Here is a 22,652-nt window from a genome sequence, read left to right as displayed (position 1 = left end):
ATATATTTATATTTTTAGTCAATAATAAAATTAAAAAGTCAAAGGTACAAATAATAATAATGTGTTACTATTTATATTTGGAAAAATGTATGGCATTAGAATTGATAGTTTTATTTACTTATTGAGATTACAGATGATACCTATTTCTGATAGCACTTGTGGATCCAAGTGACCACAAGAGTAGGCAGTTTATCAGTACATGTTTCCATGGTAGTTTCCCTGCCTATGACAATTCTGCAGAATCTAGTACAAGCTTGGTTTCTTGGTGTTAGAATGTTGGAAACTGTAGAACTGAGGGAAAAGCAGATCCACTGGGTGAAAGAGCCTACGAGGAATCGCAAATCTAGAACCCTCAGTCTGGGGAGGGAAGAAATGTGATTTTAAAATAACAAATGAATTTAAAAAAAATTGAGAAATAAAAATTTAGTATAAATGTGAAGTGATAACTACAGCCTTAAAATTCATAATTAAAGAAAGAAAAATAAGAGAATTATAGAAGGAAGCCACTAGAAATTGATTTCTAGTTCCTCCAAATTCATCTCTAGGATCACACCCGGATCAGTGGTGTAATCAATGGTGTAGATAGCCTCCCTGTTTAAGTCCTTCTGGAGAGCAAGTAATAAAAGCTCTGTTAGTTGCTCCCTGCAAGATTGAACTACTATTACCGTTAGAAAGTTCTTCTTTATATCTAATCTCATTTTTCATTGTGCATACTGAAAATCATTTCGTCTTCGGTAGTGTTTATTAGACATAAAATCAGCTACATTCCAACCTCCATGGTGTAGGGAGAAAGTATTGAGGAGAAAACAGTTTAAGTGATGTTGAGAGTACATTTTTGTAAGTAATGAACTTACTCACATATCCTTGCTAATGTCTTTGATATGAGATTTAAGCCAAAGAACATACCTCAGAATATAGTTGAGTGTCTGACAATCACTTTGTATGCTTGTTGATAAGCCAGCAACCTCAAAGACTGTGCATTAAGTGATACTTTCGCAGAATCTATTCCATCAATGTGAATGTGTATACATTTAATACCAGTAAGAAAGTAAGAATGTCCAACAGGAAGCATGCAATTGCTCTCATGCTCAACCTCTAAGATAAAAGGAATATGGGGTAGACCCTTGCTAATAGGGTGGGCTTAAGGGTTCATAAAAGTCCTGAGCTGTTTTTTAACTGTGGGAGATACCATAAATCAAGGAAAACATTTATATGCAGTATTGGGGTTCTGTGTTCTGAGATGGCCTTGTCTATATGCTAACCTTGTCTGTAGACAAATGCTTCACATCTGCCACTACCTTACTGGCATATTTAAAAGTGGGATAGCACTGTCTGTAAAGTGTTTCAGTTCCTTCAGAAAACATCACATAAATATATGGTAAGGCATAATTTTCATTATATATAGAAGCCAAAAACCTCTTGCCAAAGTGATCCTCTAAAATTTTACACCTATTTCATGCATTAGAAAAGAAATATGTATCATATGCTTTCACTTATTTTATGATTAGCTCATCAAATTTGTGTTCTGTATATACAGAAAGCCAAAAAATCGTGTGTCTCTAAGACCCTTCCTCAGCCCCTAATGCCTTGCTCCTCTTCTGGCATTGCTTTTTAAGAGATCTGGTCTCGCAGGCTTTCAGAAGTAAAACTGGATTTAAACTCAATAGTAATATCTTGCATTTGTGTTGATCTTTAAAGTTTACAAAGTGTTTTCACATAATTTCACTTGATTCTCACAACTCCTGCTAACTCTACAGTGTTAGCCATGCTGGGAATAATATTCCTATTTTATTGTTTTGGAAACTGAGACTGAGAAGAAAGACTTCATTGCTTGCCTCAAATTACGGAGTTAATAACTAGTAGAGCCAGGTCTTGAACCCAAGTCTTGAACCCGGGCTGCTTGTGGTAGACAGAACTCTAAAATGATCACTGATGCTCCTCACCTTTATATAATCTCTTCACCTGGAGTGTCTGTGGAACTGTTGAATAAAATGAGATACCATGCCTGTGATTATGTTACTTTATATAGCAAAGGGATTTTGCAGATATAATTAAGGTCCCAAATTAGTTGATCTTCAAAGGAGGTTGCCTGTGTGGGTGTGATCTAACCATATGAGCCCTTAAAATATGGGTCAACAGGTCAGAGAGACAGAAGAGGCCAGAGAGATTGGAAGCATAAGAGGGATTTGATGCTAGGAAGATTCTCTGTTGCTGGCTTTGAAGGTGGAGAGGTCTCCATGGCAAGGAATGCGGGCAGTCTTTAGGTGCTGAGAGCTGACCTGACTGACATCAAGCAGGGCGAGGGGCCAGGGGACCCTCAGTTTTAAACTACAAGGAACTAAATTCAACCAACAGCCTGAATGAGTTTGGAAGCTGATTCTTCTCTTGGGCCTCAAGATGAGAATTCAGGCTGGCCAACAACATGATTTTAGGCTTGTGGTGCTATGAGAAGAAAACTCAGTCACAGCATGCCAAACCTCTGACGTACAGAATTGTGGCATAATAAATGGGTGTTGTTTTAAGCCATTAAATTGGTGACAATTTGTTGCACAGCAATAGAAAACTAATAAATTGCTGTTTGTTAATATTTATTGAATAATTGTTACATGTAAGACATGAATTTTTATTTTTGATCAGTTTTGTGCCCGTGTCCAGAAGCGTTAAAAAAATAAATAGCTCTTCCGGGGACGCTGTGTGCAGGCACTCAGAATGGTCCAGCGTTTGACATACCGACGTAGGCTTTCCTACAATACCGCCTCTAACAAAACTAGGCTGTCCCGGACCCCTGGTAATAGAATTGTTTACCTTTATACCAAGAAGGTTGGGAAAGCACCAAAATCAGCATGTGGTGTGTGCCCAGGCAGGCTTCGAGGGGTTCGTGCCGTAAGACCTAAAGTTCTTATGAGATTGTCCAAAACAAAGAAACAAGTCAGCAGGGCCTATGGTGGTTCCATGTGTGCTAAATGTGTTCGTGACAGGATCAAGCGTGCTTTCCTTATTGAGGAGCAGAAAATCGTTGTGAAAGTGTTGAAGGCGCAAGCACAGAGTCAGAAAGCTAAATAAAAAATGAAACTTTAAGTAATAAAAATGAAAAGACTTGCTGTAAAAAAAAAATAATAATAAATAAATAAATAAATAAAGCAACCAAAGCTTGCTATATAGTAAATTAACAAATATCTCCCTTTCCTTGTGGAATTTAGAGAATTACCAACCCAGCTCCCTTGAAGGTAAGCATGAATATGTCCATTATTCTGACGACGACAAAGAGGAGAGTTGGCATATGTCTATTCCAGGATAATGGGTTACATTCTCCATATTCTCTTGCCTGTTACAGCCAACTCTAAATCTCTGAATGAGAAGGCAATGTCACATGGTAGGGTGCCCTGTCACATGGGTCTGGGGAGCAGAACCTCCTGCCAATCTGGTTTGAGCACACCTACCCTGACTTACCTCGTAAGCACTGCAGCCACATGTAATATTGAGATTCATAAACACTGATTGCCGCTGACTGCTCAGTAGCAATGAAAGCCATAACTTCTGTTCCCAGACCTTTTGCTAAATACATTTTAGGTAAGAAAAAAAATAGAGCTTAACTTACTACTTATTTTTTTCTCCAAGGTTAGAGATGAGAAAAGGAATGAAAGAAATGGGTAAGGCTGAGGAGATGAGAAAAACAAGAGCAGATAGTTCTCTGGCTGAGCTGCAATTACTGACTGCCACTAGCTAGACTCCATGGGGTCCCCAAATATCAGTAACGATAGCCCCACTTCTCATGAGATCTTGACACCCTAGATCAGTCATTAGTATAGTAAGGAGTTGAAATGAGGAAATCGTGAGTCTTAAATATGTTAAGATGTTTCTGTCCTCTAGATTTGCTAAAACCCACACATTTTCCTAATTTGAGAAAATGAAACCAAGGCTGTAAGCAAACTATTATGTGGGTTTTCGCATGTCATATTTCTCTGTTTTATTTCTGTAGAAAACTTTGAGAATAGGCCTATATGGTAGCTAAATTAAAGGAGCAATTTTTATTTATGTACCAGAACATAGTCACTAACAAATGTTACACAAATTTTTATTTTGTTTGCAACTATTCTTATAATCCTTCATCAGCTATCTTCTTTCTAAGCAGCAATATTAGATAAAATACTCTCTGTTAAAAGAGCCATTAAGGTTTGAGAATTTTAACTGAGCCAAATTGAATAAGTTGGTCTTCTTCGCCATAAGAAAGCATATTTTGAAAATAAACTTTTTTGGTAGGTAAATTCCATGAAGTTGCTAACAAGTAGAGGTCAAAGTGAGCATCTGTCAAAAATATTCTTTCAATAAGTTTTGATAACAAAGCAGGGAAACGCTACATATTATTTAAGCTCTTAGTTTCCAGGCTTATTCCATCATCACTGTTTTTTCCATTTATTGACTAATCAGATGAATCAACTCTGTAAGTTTCTTTCATTTGTTTGTGAAGTTTTTCAAGGAGATTTTTCTCTAAATTAGATAGAGGGATTTCTTTAGAAACTTTAAATTTCTGGAAATCAAAAGTAAAATGGATTTTTTAAAAGTTTATTTTTCTTAAAGTATGAAAAGAAGATAATTTAAAAGTGTGGTTTGATTTTCTTCTTTCCTTTGCAAATCAATTTTTCACATTTTAACTTAATTCTGAAGGGTTTGCCAGTTGAATATCCTTCAAAGGGCTCTCTCTCTCTCATATATAACATCAGCATTTTGAACAAAATGTATAATTTCCATGGTACTATCATATAATTATTAGCGAAACGAGCGTAGATGGTGAATTATGAAGATACCCCTAACTCCAACTGCAGTGAACATTTGGGGTTTGGAATGATCCTTATTGAAACCAGTATCTGGGCTTGCATCAGGGGGAAGTGTGCATTGGGAGGATAAAGGAAGACTAGACTCCATAAAACTTATACCTGGAACCCCTTGAAGTTTCCATACTTGCCCCACTGCCATTTTCAAGTTATTCATCAGCTTGTTAATTTCAGACTAACAAGATTTTTCCTTACATGAGCAAATTTTCTCTTCAGAAAATACGTGTAGCAAGTAATTTCAAATCTGGCCATGAAACAAGAGTGCCATTGAAGGCAGAAAGGCGCCAAGCTTTTAAGTGTGAGTTTTTTCCTTTTCTCCACAAAAGAAACATACATTTAGTATTTTTTCATTTAAAGACATGCCCGCCCACAAACATCTGAGAAACATCTGTAGACAAAATGCCAAAATGCATAGTCGAATTTTGACTCACACCTCACCACCCACCAAGACCCCTGTCAACTCACAATAAACACCTTTCTAGCATCTGCCCCAGAGAAAGAAACGCCACATTACCAGAAGGTCAGAGCAAACAGATGTCACTTATTGCAGACCCTAATCATATCCATATCCAACTTTAGGAGGCCTGCAGGGGAGCTGATTTCTGGACTAGGGGTTCCTCCAGTTGGAGATGTTTATTACTGTGTCCTCCCTCCCTCTGATTTGAGCATGGCGGGCCTTAGGAGGGGTTATCTCTAGAGATTGTCCCTGTGTCCTGCTGACAGAGGCCATGATTGAGCACTAGCGTTATGGAAGCAGAAGGGAATTCTTCGTGGTTGGCCTGCACTTAGCAGTCTTTCTGCTTCTCACCCTGACAGGCTTGCAATATTCTTGCAAATATATTCCCACATCATCCTCCTTGACTGTCTGTAGAAGACATGGGACTCCTCTTCTCTGTTCTTACTGCATTTTGCACACATCTCTGCCTCCTTTCATAGCCTTCATCATGTTCAAAAATATCGGTTTATATCTTTGATCCCTACAAGACTGAATTTCAGCTAGAGGAAAGAAACAAGGAGGAAAGGAAGGAATAGAGAATGAGGGATATGATATTTATATGGAGAACTTTAATAAATAACACTGGCAATGTAATTTACTGGGTTTTGTTTTTAATGGATAAAGAAAATGTAAGATATGCACACACAATGGAATATTATTCAGCCAAAAATAAAAAATGAAAGAAATTCTGCCATTTGGGACAGCATGGATGAACCTGGAGAATATTATGCTAAGTGAAATAAGTAAGACACAGAAAGAAAATACTGTATGATCTCACATGTGGAATCTAAAAAGTTGAACTCATAGAAACAGAAAGTAGAATAGTGGTTGCCAAAGGATGGGGAGAGAAGTTGGTGAAAGGGTTCCAACTTCCAGTTACAAGATGAATAGTTCTGAGGATCTATCATACAGCATGGTGGCTATAGTTAACAATACTCTATTATATACTTGAAATTTGTTACAAAAAATAGATCTTAAGTGTTCTCACCACACACACATGGAAAAGATAATGTGAGATGATGGATGGATGTGTTAACTAACTTAATTATGGTAATCATTTCACAATGTATGCATCTATCAAATTATCATATTGTATACCTTATATATATGCAATTTTTAGTTGTTAATTATATCTCAATAAAGCTAGAGAAAATGTTTTTTAAATTAAAAAATGAGCAAATAATTTGAGGAACATAGCCTACTTTCCAGAATTTCAGTCCTAGCCCCCCCTCAAATGCACAGAGATACAGGTACCATATATCTGCAGCCTGAAGGCTAGCTTTATCCAGTTCTTGAATCAATCCTGATTATGTCTGTCAGAATATTAGGGGTTCTCTTTCCCAAGTGACTGAGGTGTAGTAGTAGTTATACCACATAAGCCTACTTCCTACTGAACCTGGAGTGGTTCCACATGCTTCCTGAATTTTTTTCTCCATTCTTATGACTGAGCATTTGTTTTCCGTGTGCTTGAGAACCAATTTGCTCCCACTGGAACTAGATCCCTCCTCTGACTCCTAAACCGTACATTGAAACCTTCCAGCCAGGCTTATCCACTTACCTCCCCTGGAAACTGGACCCTGTCCTCTAGTTGAGCAGTGTTCCAATGATGACAGCAACAAGTTCTACTTAAAATCTACTTCTGCAAACAAGTTTTTTTTATAGTATCGACAATTCCAATAAAAAATTCAAGCTATATAGGATGGTCCCCTTTTGCAGATATACCACAACATACAACCAGAGATATCAAATGTCTTAGTCAAAGCTAAGTGACTGAATAGCTGAAGAGCAAGGTGTCTCTGATTACAGAGCTCATGATCTTCCCACCATTTTCGTTGCCGCCTCTCTGAAACATCAACACTATTCACCCTCCATCCTCAAGAATCTCCTCTTCCAGAGATGCAGAGGTGGTTCTCCTCTACCATATGGAGCACTTAGATATCAATGCCAGAGCATACTCTGTGTAGACATTAGACTCAGTTTTAAGATAATATGATGTCTTTACAGCAATCCCATAAAACTTTAGCATCTTCTCTAAGGCTTCTTTAAAATTGTTTTCTGTTATGAGAAAGGACAGAATTACAAAAATGTAGATGTATATGGATGTGTTTTTATACAAACATAACTACCATAAAACCTTATCACATTAGTGCTAATTTTCAAAGGAGTCCAATTTTATTCCTGAGTTGATTACTGGATTTTACAGAAGCGAAGTTTGATATCCATAAGAGTCTGAAAATTTTACAGAATTGCAACTAACTCTAGTTTGCTCTGAATTGAATTACCTATTGAGGAAAACAGAGTCTTTTTGTTTTCTTTCCTTCCCCCAATCTTCTGAGTTTTTCCAATGAATTCCATTGGATAAAAATAATTATTGAGGATCTCTGTGAACACAGTACTTGTCTACACACAGAATACTCACTTTTCAAATATCCACTGGTGGATTTTATATCTTTTTGACTCTAAACCAGGTTCTTTCTTTCCTTTCCCTTCCTTCCTTCCTTCCTTTCCTTCCTTCCTTCCTTCCCTTCCTTCCCTTCCTTCCCTTCCTTCCCTTCCTTCCCTTCCTTCCTTCCTTCCTTCCTCCCTCCCTCCCTCCCTTTCTTTCTTCCTTCCTCCCTTCCTTCCTCCCTCCCTCCCTCCCTGACGGAGTTTCACTCTGTCACCCAGGCGGAGTGCAGAGGCACAATCACAGCTCACTGCAACGTCTGCCTCCCAGATTCAGGCGATTCTTCTGCCTAAGCCTACCAAGTAGCTGGGACTACAGGCACCACCTCACCTGGCTAATTTTCATATTTCCAGTAGAGATGGGGTTCCACCATATTGACCAAGCTGGTCTTGAACTCCTGACTTTGTGATCCATCCACCTTGCCCTCCCAAAGTGCTTGGATTACAGGCTTGAGCCACCACACCCAGCCACATTCTTTCTTAATAATATAAAAATAAGATATAACCTTTTCAAATGAGGAGTTTCTTTAAAAGGGTTGATGAGGTATTTCCTGGTTTGTTCAAATTTCTCCTCTCCAGATCCTTAAGGATTTAAAAGTTATTTACAGGTTTGCCAGTCTATATATTTATTTGCTTCCTTTTATATGGATATCTCTAGGTCTTTATACTATGAAGAAAGAAATGTATTATATAAGTAATATACCAGTAATGTAATGTTTGCTTCTATAACAAACAACACCAAATTTATAGTGGTTCAAATACAACAGAAGTTTATTCCTTGCTTATGTAAATTATAAAACAGATGTTTCTAATTGAAAGATGCCTTTTTATCAATTGATAATATAGGAACTCAGATTATTTCCCTCCTGTGCCTCTGTCATACTTAACATATCCAATGTGTTCATTCATTTTATCTCAAGTCAGTGAATGAGGAAATCACTTGGAGGAAAATTCTGCATGGAGGATTTTATGGGACAGTCAGAAAACTGGTAACTATCACTTCTGTTTACATTCCAATAGACATGGAACTCAGCACATGATAAAAAGAAGGCTAGGAAATAAAGTCTTAAGTGTGGGTTCAGGAAGAAGAGGAAACGAGTTTAGTAATCCCATAATGTAGGGTTAGAGTTAGACAGATTTGGGTTCAAATCCTACTCTACGACAAATTCTTATGTGAATCTTTATGTTTCAATCTTCTTGCTTTTTTTTTCATTGTACTTTAAGTTCTGGGGTACATGTACAGATCTTGCAGGATTGTTGCATAGGTACACACATGCCATGGTGGTTTTCTGTTTCCACCCCCCCATCGCCTACATCAGGCACTTCTCCCAGTGTTATCCCTCCGCAAATTCCCCGCACCCTGCTGTCCCTCCCCTACCCCACCCCCCAATAGACCCCAGTGTGTGATGTTCCTCTCCCTGTGCCCATGTGTTCTAATTGTTCAACATCCACCTATGAGTGAGAACATGCAGTGTTTGGTTTTCTGCTCTTGTGTCAGTTCACTGAGAATGATGGTTTCCAGATTCATCCATGTCCCTACAAAGAACATGAACTCATCCTTTTTTATGGCTGTGTAGTATTCCATGGTGTATATGTGCCACATTTTTTTGTCCAGTCTATCATTGATGGGTATTTGGGTTGGTTCCAGGTCTTTGCTATTGTAAACAGTGCCACAATGAACATACGTGTGCACATGTCTTTATAATAGAACGATTTATAATCCTTTGGATATATACCCAGTAATGGGATTGCTGGGTCAAATGGTATTTCTATTTCTAGATCCTTGAAGAATCGTCACACTATCTTCCACAATGGTTGAACTAATTTACACTCCCACCAACAGTGTAAAAGTGTTCCTATTTCTCTACATCCTCTCTAGCATCTGTTGTCTCCAGATTTTTTAATGATCACCATTCTAACTAGAGTGATAAAACCCACTTTAGCGATTACTATTAAGCTTAAATGGAATGATCAAATGGAAGTGATTAATACATAATATTATTACTTGAAAAAATCTGAAAGGCCAGGATACATTTAGATTTATGGTTAAACAATTTGTATAACTGTGGATTCTGCCTGGTCCCAAAAGCTCTGTGGTGTCAAGGTGTCCATATTTTGAAGTTTCAGCAGTATTTTACAAATGCATCATGTCACTTACCAACCTAATTAAACATTAAAGTAAATTTATAAATCAGGTGCCAAGAATATACAATGGGGAAAGGATAATCTCTTCAGTAAATAGTATTGGGGAAACTGGACATTTACATGAAGAAGAATGAAATTGGACCCTTATCTCATATTCTTTACATAAACCAATGCAAAATGAATTAAAAGCTTAAACATATGACAAACTATTAACATAAAACTGCTAGAAGAAAACAGGAAAAAGCTTCCTGACATTGGCCTGGGCAATTGTTATATTTTTATGTGACACTAATAGCACAGAAAACAAAAGAAAAAAACAGATAAATAGGACTGACTGCATCAAACTAAAAAACTTCTTCACAACAAAGGGAAGGATCAGGAGAGTGAAGAGACAACTTGCAGAATGGGAGAAAACATTTACAAACCACATATCTGATAAGGAGTTAATACCCAAAATATATAAGGAATGCAAACAAAGCAATAGCAAGAAAGCAAATAACCTGATTTTAAAATGGGCAAAGGATCTGAATACATGTTTCTCCAAAGAAGACATATGAATGGCCAACAGACACATGAAAAAAAATTTCAACATCATTAAGCATCAGGGAAATGCAAATCAAACTGCAACGAGCAATAATGTCACACCTGTTACACAGTGTGTTACAATTCCTATTATCAAAATGATAAAAGATAAGAGGTGTTGGTGAAGAAGGAGAGAAAAGGGAACCCTTATAAACTGTTAGTAGAAATATAAATTAGTACAATCATTATGGAAAACAGAATGGAAGTGCCTCAAAATATTAAAAATAGAATTACCACATGATCCAGCAATCCCATTTCTGTATATATAGCCAAAAGAAATAAAGTCAGCATTCAAAGAGATATCTGCACTCCCACATTCATTGGAACATTATTTACAATAGTCCAAAAATGAAATCAACCTAAGTGTTCATCAATGGATGAATGGATAAAGAATATATACAATGGAATACTATTCAGCCTTAAAAGAGATAATTCTGTCATTTGTGACAATATGGATGAAGCTGGAGGATATTAAGTGAAATAAGCCAGGCACAGAAAGAATACTGCCAGTTAGATAGGAGTAATACGTTCAAGATATCTAATGTACAACATGGTATCTATAGTCACTAACAATTTATACTTGAAAATTGTTAAGATAGTAGGTCTTACATGTCCTCGCCACAAACAAAAGTATGTGAGCTGGTAGATATGTTAGTTAGCTTAATTAAATAAATCACAATGTCCACATATATCAAAACTTCACATTGTATGTCATAAATATGTCGATTTTTATTAATCAATGAGATTTTAATCAAGCTCGGGAAAAAAAAGTCTTAAAAAATGACTTCAATCAAATACTACTATAAATTGGTAGTATAACTTCTGGTGATTTTCCATGCTTTAAGTTATTTCTAACAAAATCTTACAGAGGACACCGAAAAGCTGGTTTTGTTTTTCTACTTCGCCATATTTGATTTGGTGACTTGATACATTTTGGGAGAAATAAAAATAATAATTTACTTCAACCATAATGATGGCTTTCAAATTCTATAACCACAACAAACTTAAAATTATCTTGAAATGTCAAAAAGTTGCCAGTCTTAAGCATTATGACATCAATAATCCAGGTTCAGAAAGGCATTTTGCTGTTTCAAAATCAGAAGTTGCCCAATAACCAAAATCTTAGCGTAAATGAAAAGAAAGATCAGAATTATTTTTTGATAGTATGCAATTCCTGTGTATTTGCCTTCTTTTGGTTTCCCCAGATACATTTTGCCCTTTATTTTATTTTATTTTTTTACTTTTTATTTTTATTTTTTGGTACCAGCAGCAATGAAATTCCTGTCAGAACTAAACTCAGCAACTTCCCTGGGAATATTGTCCAGTTGCTAATTTCACTACCGGAACTGTGTTCCCTTACATTCTAGCCTATTTCCACGCATGCCTCCTCTAGAATAAAGGGTCTGACAGTTCTGTAGATAATGGTAAATATATGCAGCCAATGCTGTGCAATTCTTTTAGAGCCAGAAAGCATTAATAGGTATTTCAGTTACTGGCAACAACAACAACAACAAATCTGTGTAAGGAACTTCATCAAGCACCAGAACCCACAGAATACTATACATCAATAATTATAATGCACAGCAGGATTCTTCTTTTATTTTTACTTTTAAAAACCATTGGCTAATTATAAATGGAAATCAGACTATTATGACAACCTAATTCCAAACTTTAAAACTACAGGGGAAAAAGCTGGGTCGGGGGGGAAAGAGAATATTTCAACTTGTTTACTCTGCATTCTATTCCCATTTCAAGTTAGGTCTTTTTATTCTTTAAGTGTGCCAGAGAACTTTGACTTCCTTGAATACACAAGGGACAAATTAGATATTGTGATGTCATTGCCTTGCGGATTTCTCATACCACCAAATACATTAGTCACGCTGTCAATGTCACGGAGATATAAAAGAAGAAAATTAAAAGGCATATTATTTTCATATGAGAATCAGTAATGATTTCTCTTTGGATGTATTTCTTCAAATTATTTTCCAAATTCCAGTGAAACTTAAGAAAGGTATCTTAAAATATAGAATGACATCCTCAGTAGGTCAACTTGTGGTACTATATTACCAGCCTAATAAAAACATTACTATGCAGTAGTAAATAAGAATAAAATGAAGAATAGAGGCAGTATCTCAGTGGGTGTGTAACTTTGATCCGTTTAATTGTTTTTATTATTCTATATTGTAATTTGATGATTGCAGTATGTTTCATCTAAACATACTGCAAGTTATAATCTACCAGAATTCTTGTCTATGGTATTAAATTTATATAGGTGGCTCTAGCCTCCTCTCTATTTTCTCTAGCCAATCCAGTTTAGCACCTGCCTCCTCATGTGCCTGAAAAAACATCTGACATCCCTTACTTTGTGTTTTTTCCCCCTGCCCTCTGGCAGATTGGAATTCCTTCCAATCTAATGGTTGCATGTCTTTAATATGGAATAGAGTAGTTCAACTCTAAGAAAGTGCTTTTCTACCTATGCTCATAACAAAACCTGCAATTGCAGAGACTCTATGTAGAGAAAATCATGTTTTAGATCAGGAATAATTCTACTCGACTGCAGTGAATACAATATCAAAATGCTCAGTTGGCTGAATTCCCTGGATACTGCCTAAAACAATGTAAATAAAGAGATGGACACATTAGATTCATTTAAACCTTGTGATATGATGGTGTAAATGAGCCAGAACAAGAAGAGCCTTTTGAATTCCTTTCACATCAGTCAGTTACTCTGGATGTAAAGGTGATGGACCATTTCATGGTTGCCCAATATTGACTTCTACAAAGGTTTCTCAGTGTTGACACTATTGATTCTTGGAGATGTATAATTATTGTTGGGGAAGAGACGCTGTTCTGTTCATTGTAGGATGTTTAGTGGCATCACTGGCTTCTACTGATCAGGTCACAGTAGTGCCATCGCCCAAGTTGTGCCAACCCATATGTCTCTGGGATAGATGGAGCAAAATTGGCCCTGGTTGAGAACATCTGACTTAGACAAATCTGTGTCTGAAGTTTTTGAGATCTGGGTGGCCAGGCACTGGCATCTCACTTTATTGACAGTGATCTAACCGTAGGAGTGGTGGCCAGAATGTTTGATTGTTGGGAATGGAGAGAAGGGCTTTGAGCTACATTGGATGGGGCCACTCACAAAACAATCAAGCAAATAAATAATCCACAAATCATTTACTTCATCTTTGTGACCCTCATGAAAAGAAATAGTTTGCCCAAAACAGAAACATTATCGTGATAATATAAGCCCATCAATCTAATTATTACACATTGCATTTTGATAGAGCTATAAGTATATAAGTACAGATATCGGTAGATGGATATAAATAGTTCTCAAAGCACCTTCCCAGACATAACCTTAAGCAATTCTCTCAACCACCCTCTAAAGTACAATGGACAGGTGTTCCACTTACTCTCATTTTATGGGCTAGGAAACTACATTTCAGTGATGTTCAGTGATTTCTTCTAGATTATACAAGAAGGTTTGGATCAAATCCAGGGAATTTTCTATTGCTGTCTCTTTTAAAAATGAAGATTATATAGTGATATATGCTTACACTATAAAATATTTAGTTATATATCCCATAAGCAGAGGAAGATAAGTATCACTTTTCTCTGATGGAGAAAGAAACTCCAGTAAGTGTTGGCTGAGATGACCCTTGGATTGTGACTCTAAAGAGTTCACATGGAATATTTATCAGTTGGGCTTTGGCAGCATGTTCTCACCAGGAATACATAAAATAATACTTAATTCTTTCTCTTTTAACATCAAGAACTTGGATCTGGTTTGAAGGAAAGGAATAATTTTCTCAACTATAACAATGCTTTAAACAACTTCTTGAACTCATTTAGTGGCCACTGCCAAAGATCCTATTGTTTTGTTTTTTACATCATCAGATTTTGATCAAAGCGTTCACAAAAATTAGAAATACAAAGAGCAGAGCACGCTGTGTGTCAGCTGCTGGTAGAGAGCAGATTAAACAAACGCCAGGGTTTATCACAGGCCTGGGACTACCCAAGTCAGCAGTTGCAAATATAGCAAACCCTTAAATAATTTCAATCCTTTTTATTTTACATTATAAAAATGAAGCTAGATACACACTAGATTAATAAATACTCTCTCAGACATACGACAACCTAGAGAAGAACACATAACATGCCAGATCAAATGGAGTATCTTATAATTAAATGTAGAGTAAATATAAATGACAAAATATAGAGTGAACTTTCTTCATGAGTTCTGGAATGGTTCCATTTGTCATACGCTACCATGATAATCAAGCAGTGTTACATAATCTCATTTGTAGAGGTTTTAAAAACAAATTTTTAAAATATGCCAATGCATGTTGTTTTAAAAAATAAACTTAGACAATATAGAGAAGAAAGAAATCATCAGTAATCTTCACCTCAAATAAAAGATACTGGACTGCTAATTTTAGAACATTTAAATCTAGTATGACTACTATGTATTATCATATATATTTAATTTAAAAATTACATAATGTCTGACATGTACAAGAATTGTTAGCCATAACGCATAATAATGAAATGACATCCCTGAACCTACAAGTCAAACAAGAAAATAGAAAATTATAACTTACACTTTCTTCTGTGTTCCTTCCTGATTCCAATTTTGGCACTAACCTGTAATCCAAGGGTCCTCATCTGGGGACAATTTTATCTTCCATAGGACATTTTGCAATGTCTGTCTATGTTTTTGTAGTCACAAGTTGGGGTTAGAGGGTCACGGATGGCATCTAGTGGGTAGAGACCAGGAAGCTGCTAAATATCCAACAACACACAGGACAATCTCCCACAACAAAGAATTATATGGCTTAAAGTCTCAATAGTGCTAAGGTTGAGAAACCCTGTATTATTCTGAGTGTTGGGCTTAACATGAAGTGCTTAAAAAATAATTTGTCACACATATAATCTCTTAAATAACATTTATTTTTGCTGGTTTGGGAGTTTTATAAGAATATTATCCTGCTGCATATAGTATGTAACTTGGTTTTTTCTACACAACAGTTCGTTTCTAGTGTTTATAATTTCACCATGCTCTGCATGGTATTGGCTGTAGGTTTAACATAGATTCTTTTTTATCATGTTGCTATTTCTAGTCCATTCCTACTTTCCTAATTAAGATTGAGTTTAGAAATATCAACTACTTTTTCAACATAAATGGTATTGACAAATTTCAGAGAGTTAAATATCTCAACAAATCTACAATGTATCCAATAAGAATATTTAAAATACCATGTGACAAAAGCAGATATGTATCTTCTTGACCTGTTAAAAACACTTGGATTTCTCTGGAAACTACTTGCAATGCTTGTAGGCTCTATTTTACTAGCTTAGCTCTTAACATGTCATTATGACTTTTCAATAGTGACTTTGGCTAGCCAGCACCCACTCCCTCTTTTTCCACCCCTGCCTCTTGGTTGCTTGACTGCATTTGCTATTGTCTAGGACTAATCCTGCATATACATGTTTTCAAAAATCCTCAGCCAGAAATAATATGATGCAATAGGTCAAAATAACTCCAAGAGAGATCTAAAGGTAAGATTTAAAAATAATTTCTATACTAGTGTTCTAATTTGAAATGCTTACTATATATCTAGTTAATTAATCTACTGTTTACTTCCATTTTTAAAAACAAGAAAATATAAAGTCAGGTTTTCCATTGTGCTATGTAATACAACCTTCTATATTATTATTTAAACTCAGCTTGTCCTTCTTAGTCAAGTTTCATTTAATGCAACAATCTTCTTATATCTACCCTAAACTGAATTATAGAAAAAATGTTTTCACATTATTTTAGATACATCAATAAGTTGAAGATACTGTTAAATGCATTAATAAGTTCAGGGTATCTATCTTGTGATAATGCCTCTTCATTGAAGGAGTTATTCTTTTTAAGCAAGAAATTACTTTCTTTGCCACATTCCTTCTGCATAAAGTCTAATTTTCTGTATCTTGTGTGTCTTTCTTCCCTAAATGAGGGAATAAATTTTCAGCCTAGAAACATACTGTATCAGATGACAACTTTATTAGAATTTCTTGCCAGATTTGAAGACCTAGCCTATGGTTGTTCATCAATTTATAAGTTTTAACAGTCTTAAACCATAAACTAGATGTTCACATGAAATTTTCATTTGCATTTTAGTGACATTTAAAAGAAAAATTTCCTTTATTTATAGTCTTTCGCCTTCCCCCACTCCAAAAATCTTACCATCCATCATCTTTTCTTGTTCTCTCTCCCTATCTCTGTCTTACACACACACACACAGAGCACCTAAATATTTCTGCATCTTGTTGACCAGTTGTGACTCAAGGCTGCTTTAGGCAGCAGTTATTATCAGGGCATGTGAGTGATGTTAGGAAGGCTTGGAGTCAGACTGCTTGGCAAAACAGGCCTCCTCTCTCACAATGTTGAGTAATCACATTCTCTCTCTCTGTCTTTCTCTCTCTCTCTCTCTCTCTCTCTGTGTGTGTGTGTGTGTGTGTGTGTGTGTGTGTGTGTGTGTGTGTGTTTTCATAAAATATTTATAATAGGGCATTGATTTTGGTAAATGTTTCTCTTTATAATAGTGTCCCTTAAATTAATTTTTGTGACGATTAAGTACATCAAATTACATAAAGCATTCAGAAGATTGATCAATATGGTGAATGCTTACTAAGTGCTGTTTATTTGCAATATTATTTCATACTAAACAAACTGGCCTTGAAGAAAAGGATGGTGAGGGCAACCTTGCCCTTTAAATATCTTTAAGACAAGTACATAAGACTGATAAATTGTTATGCACATATCCTGATTGTGCCAAAAATAAATAAGTGTTCATAGAAACATGTTTTGTAACTATGATAGAGAATGGTATTAATTAATGTCTATGCCTGGCAAACCAGTAATAAAAAGAGATACAATGGTACAGTTATATCTCTGCTTCAAAAGAGAATGTATTACAGTGATATATGTGTGACAACTCTATACCAAAAGTAGAAATAACACAGGTATGCTATCAGCTTATTTAGGGGAAAGGGACAGTTATCTGTCACTTATTAATGATTCTTATCAGGTTTCTGGATGTAAGATATAGGTGGCATTCAACTGTAAGTAACAAAAATCCAAAATATAGGCACTTCACCACTGGAGACCTCATGTTCCATAGGCCATCCTGATCTGGGGCAGAGGCTCCAATGATCAATAGTGACCTTAGCTTCTTATTTGTCCTCTCCCATCCTTAGTAAACAGCTTTCATCCTCATAGTTGCAATATGGTTGCTTCACCTCAAGCCTCACATTGAAGTTCCAGATAGGAAGAAGAAGACTTCCCAAAATACCAGCAGACTTCTGCTTATGTTGTTTCTGTTAAGTCAGAGCTGTGTCACATGACCAGCCCTCATTGCGAGGGCATCTGAGAAGATGTTTAGCCGGGTACATTGTCTCCTGAGCAAAATAGGGCATCTAATAGTGAAGAGGAAGGAAGGTGAGAATAAACATTGAACAGACACCTAGATGTACCTGCTATAAGAATCAAATCTCATTTCAAATTAACAATAGCTGCCTGACATAGGTGTTATCATCCTGTGGTTACTGACGATTGCACTGAGGATTAAAGAGTCATACGATTATAAAATCATAGAAAAGGTACTGGAAATTAGGTCCAACTGATGTTAAAGCTACTGCTCCAGAACTGCTATGCCATGCCACACCCCAGTGCTCCAACCACATAGGACTCAGATTTGGTGGCACCTCCTTCGTTCCTAATGTCCAGGCAATGCCAGCCCAGGAACATGAGCAATTTTCCACAGGGACTGAAGACCTGACCCAAGAGGAGAGGCCAGGATCCAAAAGAAACTCCCTGCCTTTTTCTCCTTTGTCACCCTTGTCAAGAACCTAGACCCCCAAGAGCTACCTGAAACTCTTCTCTGTGCTAGAGCCAAATTTGTCGAAAGAGCTCTATTTGCAGACAATTTATTTTTAGATGTCACTTTTTCTCAACCTTATTTTCATTATTATCCCATATTTATTTCTATTATTGAGAGACAAGTATATAGGCTCTACAGTCATGTTACTTGGCTTCAAATCCCAGCTCTACCATGGAGACTCACTGTGTAACTTTGGGAAAGCTTCTTTATAGGTTTGCATTTCCCTAATTGTAAAACTGTTGTAATACAAATATCTCATTGAGATAGCACACAGACTAAATCAATTTGTATGTATAGAGCTCTTAGAAAGTGTCAGAAACATAAAGTTTGTTGTCATTTTAAATCAAATTCATAAATGCACATTTTTGTATGTTTTGCTACTTATAAATGTTTTAAAGTTATTGATGTATAATTTACACCCAACAAAATGCACTGATCTAGGGGTTCAGTTTGATGAATTTTAACACTGGTACACACCTATGTAAGCACCATCTCAGACAAGATACAGAACATTTCTGTCATCACTGGGAGTTCCCTCAGGCCCCTTTCTACTCAAGTCCTGACTCCTGTCCCAGGGGCACCACTGTCTGACTCTGTAGCCATAGAATAGCTTTGCATGTTCTTAGATTTCAGATAAAAAGAATCATACAAGATGTACTTTTTTGTGTGTCTAGCATCTGTAGCTCAACACTGTTTTTGAGATTTGTCCATGATATTGAGTGCAACAATAGTTCATTCCCCTTATTGCTGAGTAGTATTCCATTGTATGGTCACACAGCACTTTTTTTGTCCATTTTTCCTGTTGATGGCTATCAACATTCAGGTTGTTTCCAGGCTTTGGCAAATCTGAATAAGGTTATGGTGAACATTCTTGTATGAATTTTTTTGTGGACATGCACCTTCACTTTTCTTGAATAAATACCTAGAAGTGGAACTGGTTGGTTGCTGATGGGGTAAATGTAAGCTTAACTTTCCAGAAATCTTTTCAATAGTTAGTTCCACCAGCATATCATGAGAGCTCTGGCTATTCAATATCTCTCTCATATTTGGTTTTGTCAGTGTTATATTTTAACCATTCTCATGAGTGTGAAATAGTATCTATTAAAGGAATTGAAATTGTGAAAACTTCAAAACTATGAGACCAGATGATTTCACTGATTCTATTAGACATATAAAGAACTTTTAAATGTTAGAAAAAAATGCTTGGCTGAGCATGGTGGTTCACGCCTGTGATCCCAGCACTTTGGGAGGTCGAGGCGGGCAGATCACCTGAGGTTGGGAGTTTGAGACCAGCCTGACCAACATGGAGAAACTCCGTCTCTACTAAAAATAAAAAATTAGCCAGGCGCGGTGGCCCATGTCTGTAATCCCAGCTACTTGGGAGGCTGAGGCAGGAGAATCGCTTGAACCTGGGAGGCAGAGGTTGCAGTGAGCTGAAGCATGCCATTGCACTACGGCCTGGGCAACAAGAATGAAATTCCATCTCAACAACAAAAAAAAAAAAAAAAAAAAAAAGGAAGAAAGAAAAAAAATGGAAAAGAAAAAAGGAAAGGGAAGAAGGGAAGCGAGGAAGGGAAGGGAAGGAAAGGGGAGGAAAGGGAGGGGAGGGGAGGGGAGGAGAGGGACAGCTGGGTGCTGTGGCTCATGCCTGTAATCTCAGCACTTTGGGAGGCCTAGGCAGAGGGATCACTTGAGATCAGGAGTTCAAGACCAGCCTTGGCAACATGGTGAAACCCCATGTGTACTAAAAACACACACACACACACAAAAATTAGCCAGGCATGATGGTGCATGCCTATAATCTCAGCTACTCAGAAAGCTGAGGCAGGAGAATCGCCTGAACCTGGGAGGCAGAGGTTGCAGTAAGCCGAGGTCATGCCATTGCACGCCAGCCTGGGTAACAAGGGAAAATCCATCTCAAAAAAAAAAAAAGTTAGATAAATGGAGGGTGAGAGAACACATCTGAGTGTATGCTGAGACCTAAGAATCAGTTTCTCAACAGATTTCAAACATTCTGCCCTCACAGTCAGTCTAGAGATTCCTAGTGCCACTAATTCCCAAGACTTTGGTCAAATATGCTGTATTCATTAGTTGCAATTAGGTTCCCCATCGTTGGCTTAGTGTTCAGCATTCTTGGGTCAGCTACCTAATCCCTACTCATCCATCAACTTGCCAACTTCCTAAATTTTGTTACTGCAATCTCATCTCACATTTTCTCCTCTTTCTGAATTTGTATTTAAAAGAAATCCCTTTACTGTTGTTTTTATTGGAGTTGAGGGAAGGAATGAAATTAGATATAGTTACCAAATTCGGTTTCTCCCTTTGTTTTTCGCAGCCTCTCGGAAGCCCCTGCTAGTGGTAAAATTCTGAACTGTAGTTACGGAGGCTGAAGAGCAGAGGGGCTGGAAATGAAGTCTCTAGAGGAAGACAGGGTTTGATTCTTCCCTGACTACTTATAAGCGATATGGTTGGGATGGGTTACTTAACATCTGGTGTCTTTGTTTCTTTATATGCAAAATGGAGATAATAGAGATAAAAATAGTACTACTGCATGTAGTTATGAGAATTGACTAACAAGGAGATCACAGTTATAACAGTGTCTGGGACATCATAAGGTTTTCATAGGTATTAGACATCGTCACTGTTACTGTCCAAACTGGTGGTGTAAGAAGGTGAGTTCCTTTGGAGGGTAAATAGTGGTATTTGAGAATGTGACCCAAGTGAAATTGTTTGAACTCTTCACAGGTCTGTGTATTAAAATACATATTTCAACACTTGCTTATTCATTCTATTTGTGCTTATTTAATCCAAGTTTATCCTTGTAACCATGTAAGTGAAGATTTATCAAACAATATTGCAAAGTTTGCTTGTTAATTTTATTTGTGCTTATTTCATCCAAATTTAAGTTGATCTTTATACCATTTCTAAGTAAATATTTAGCAAGTAATTTAACAATGTCAATATATTTCAAGGGGCTGATTAGCTTTAAGAGAACATCATGCTAGTAGTTCATTTTATGTTTTAGCACAATTATATGGAAATAAATGAACATTTTCTTCATTAAAACAGCTATGGTAGTATGTATCTCTTAGAAGTTAACAGGAAGAAATTCTTTGAGACTTTTTTCAGTAATATAAAACAAATATAAAATATAAACAATAAAAGAAAAATATTTTTAGTGAGATCATAATTATATTCCCACAACATATAAAGACAGCATATTCACAAACATGGACAATACTTACATACATACATATATACAATATGATATTGAATGTAGATGATTCCTAAATTTCCTAAATTAGGAAAAACTGTGAACACATTTGCTAATTGTATTGCCATACAATAATAAACGACAGTGTTTTGAACTACTTTAGGTAGTCATGGCAAACGTTACATCTTACTGTCTGTGTGTGTGTGTGGTGGGTGGAGGGGATGTATGCGCAAGGTAAGAAGTAATGTGGCAGGGACTCAGGTCAGTTTGCCAGGATGAGAGGAATCTAGGTGGTTAGAGAGGAACTGTGCAGTGTCAGCCCTGAAGTCCGGTAGGGGAAAAAGAACGCCAAGGTTGAAAACCATGTGTCAGCAGGTGAGTCGCCAAATCTGAGCAGAACAGTCAAGCTGACACTCAGGCTTTAAGGATTGGCAAAGAATGGAAAACTAATGAGCAGAAAGCAAAACACTGATGGCTCATCAGAGGCCTCTCCGAGGCAGTGGGCAAGACCCCACATGAATGAGAAAGAAACGGGGGTAGAAAGTAGGGGGTAGGACTGGAAAGTGAAGGGAGAAAATGGTGGGCTCAGGGGCAGAGGAGAACCCCATGAGCAAGGGGCTGGTCCAGCAGTGCAGAGGCCAGCAGGTCTGCAGACACACCTTATGGGGGCAACCAGGACAAATTTGCGTTCAGCTCTGTTCAGCTTAGTTTGCAGTTCAATAGCCCGGCTCTACAATTGTGCTTCTGCCAATCTGAAATGGGTAGCATGAAACCAGGTAGCAGGAACCTGATGTAAACAATATTGTCATACGTTAACTCTTTGGTTAATGCGTGATTGTTGCCTTACAAGAGAATTATATGAACAAATGTAGTAACTGTCCTACACTAAAAAATTAATGCCTGTTCTATCAAGAGTTAGGGCAACTGTATAATCATAAAAGGCACAGCTGGGCTGGTTACAAACTTGCTTATATATCACCTCATTTTATCACTGTTTACTCATG

At 36.9% G+C, this 22,652-nt stretch overlaps 1 pseudogene across 1 annotated transcript; it reads left to right on the top strand.

Moving 5' to 3' along the window:
- Positions 1–2,667: 2,667 nt before the first annotated feature.
- Positions 2,668–3,101, top strand: LOC116549637 (annotated as a pseudogene). Its single transcript, XR_004267979.1, has one exon. The product of XR_004267979.1 is annotated as a 60S ribosomal protein L34 pseudogene (transcript).
- Positions 3,102–22,652: the final 19,551 nt, after the last annotated feature.

Source organism: Sapajus apella, unplaced genomic scaffold, assembly GCF_009761245.1.
Source record: "Sapajus apella isolate SASKATOON/1434 unplaced genomic scaffold, GSC_monkey_1.0 scaffold6, whole genome shotgun sequence".
NCBI classification, from domain to species: Eukaryota; Metazoa; Chordata; class Mammalia; order Primates; family Cebidae; genus Sapajus; species Sapajus apella.
This window is presented reverse-complemented; position numbering and strand designations above follow the sequence as displayed.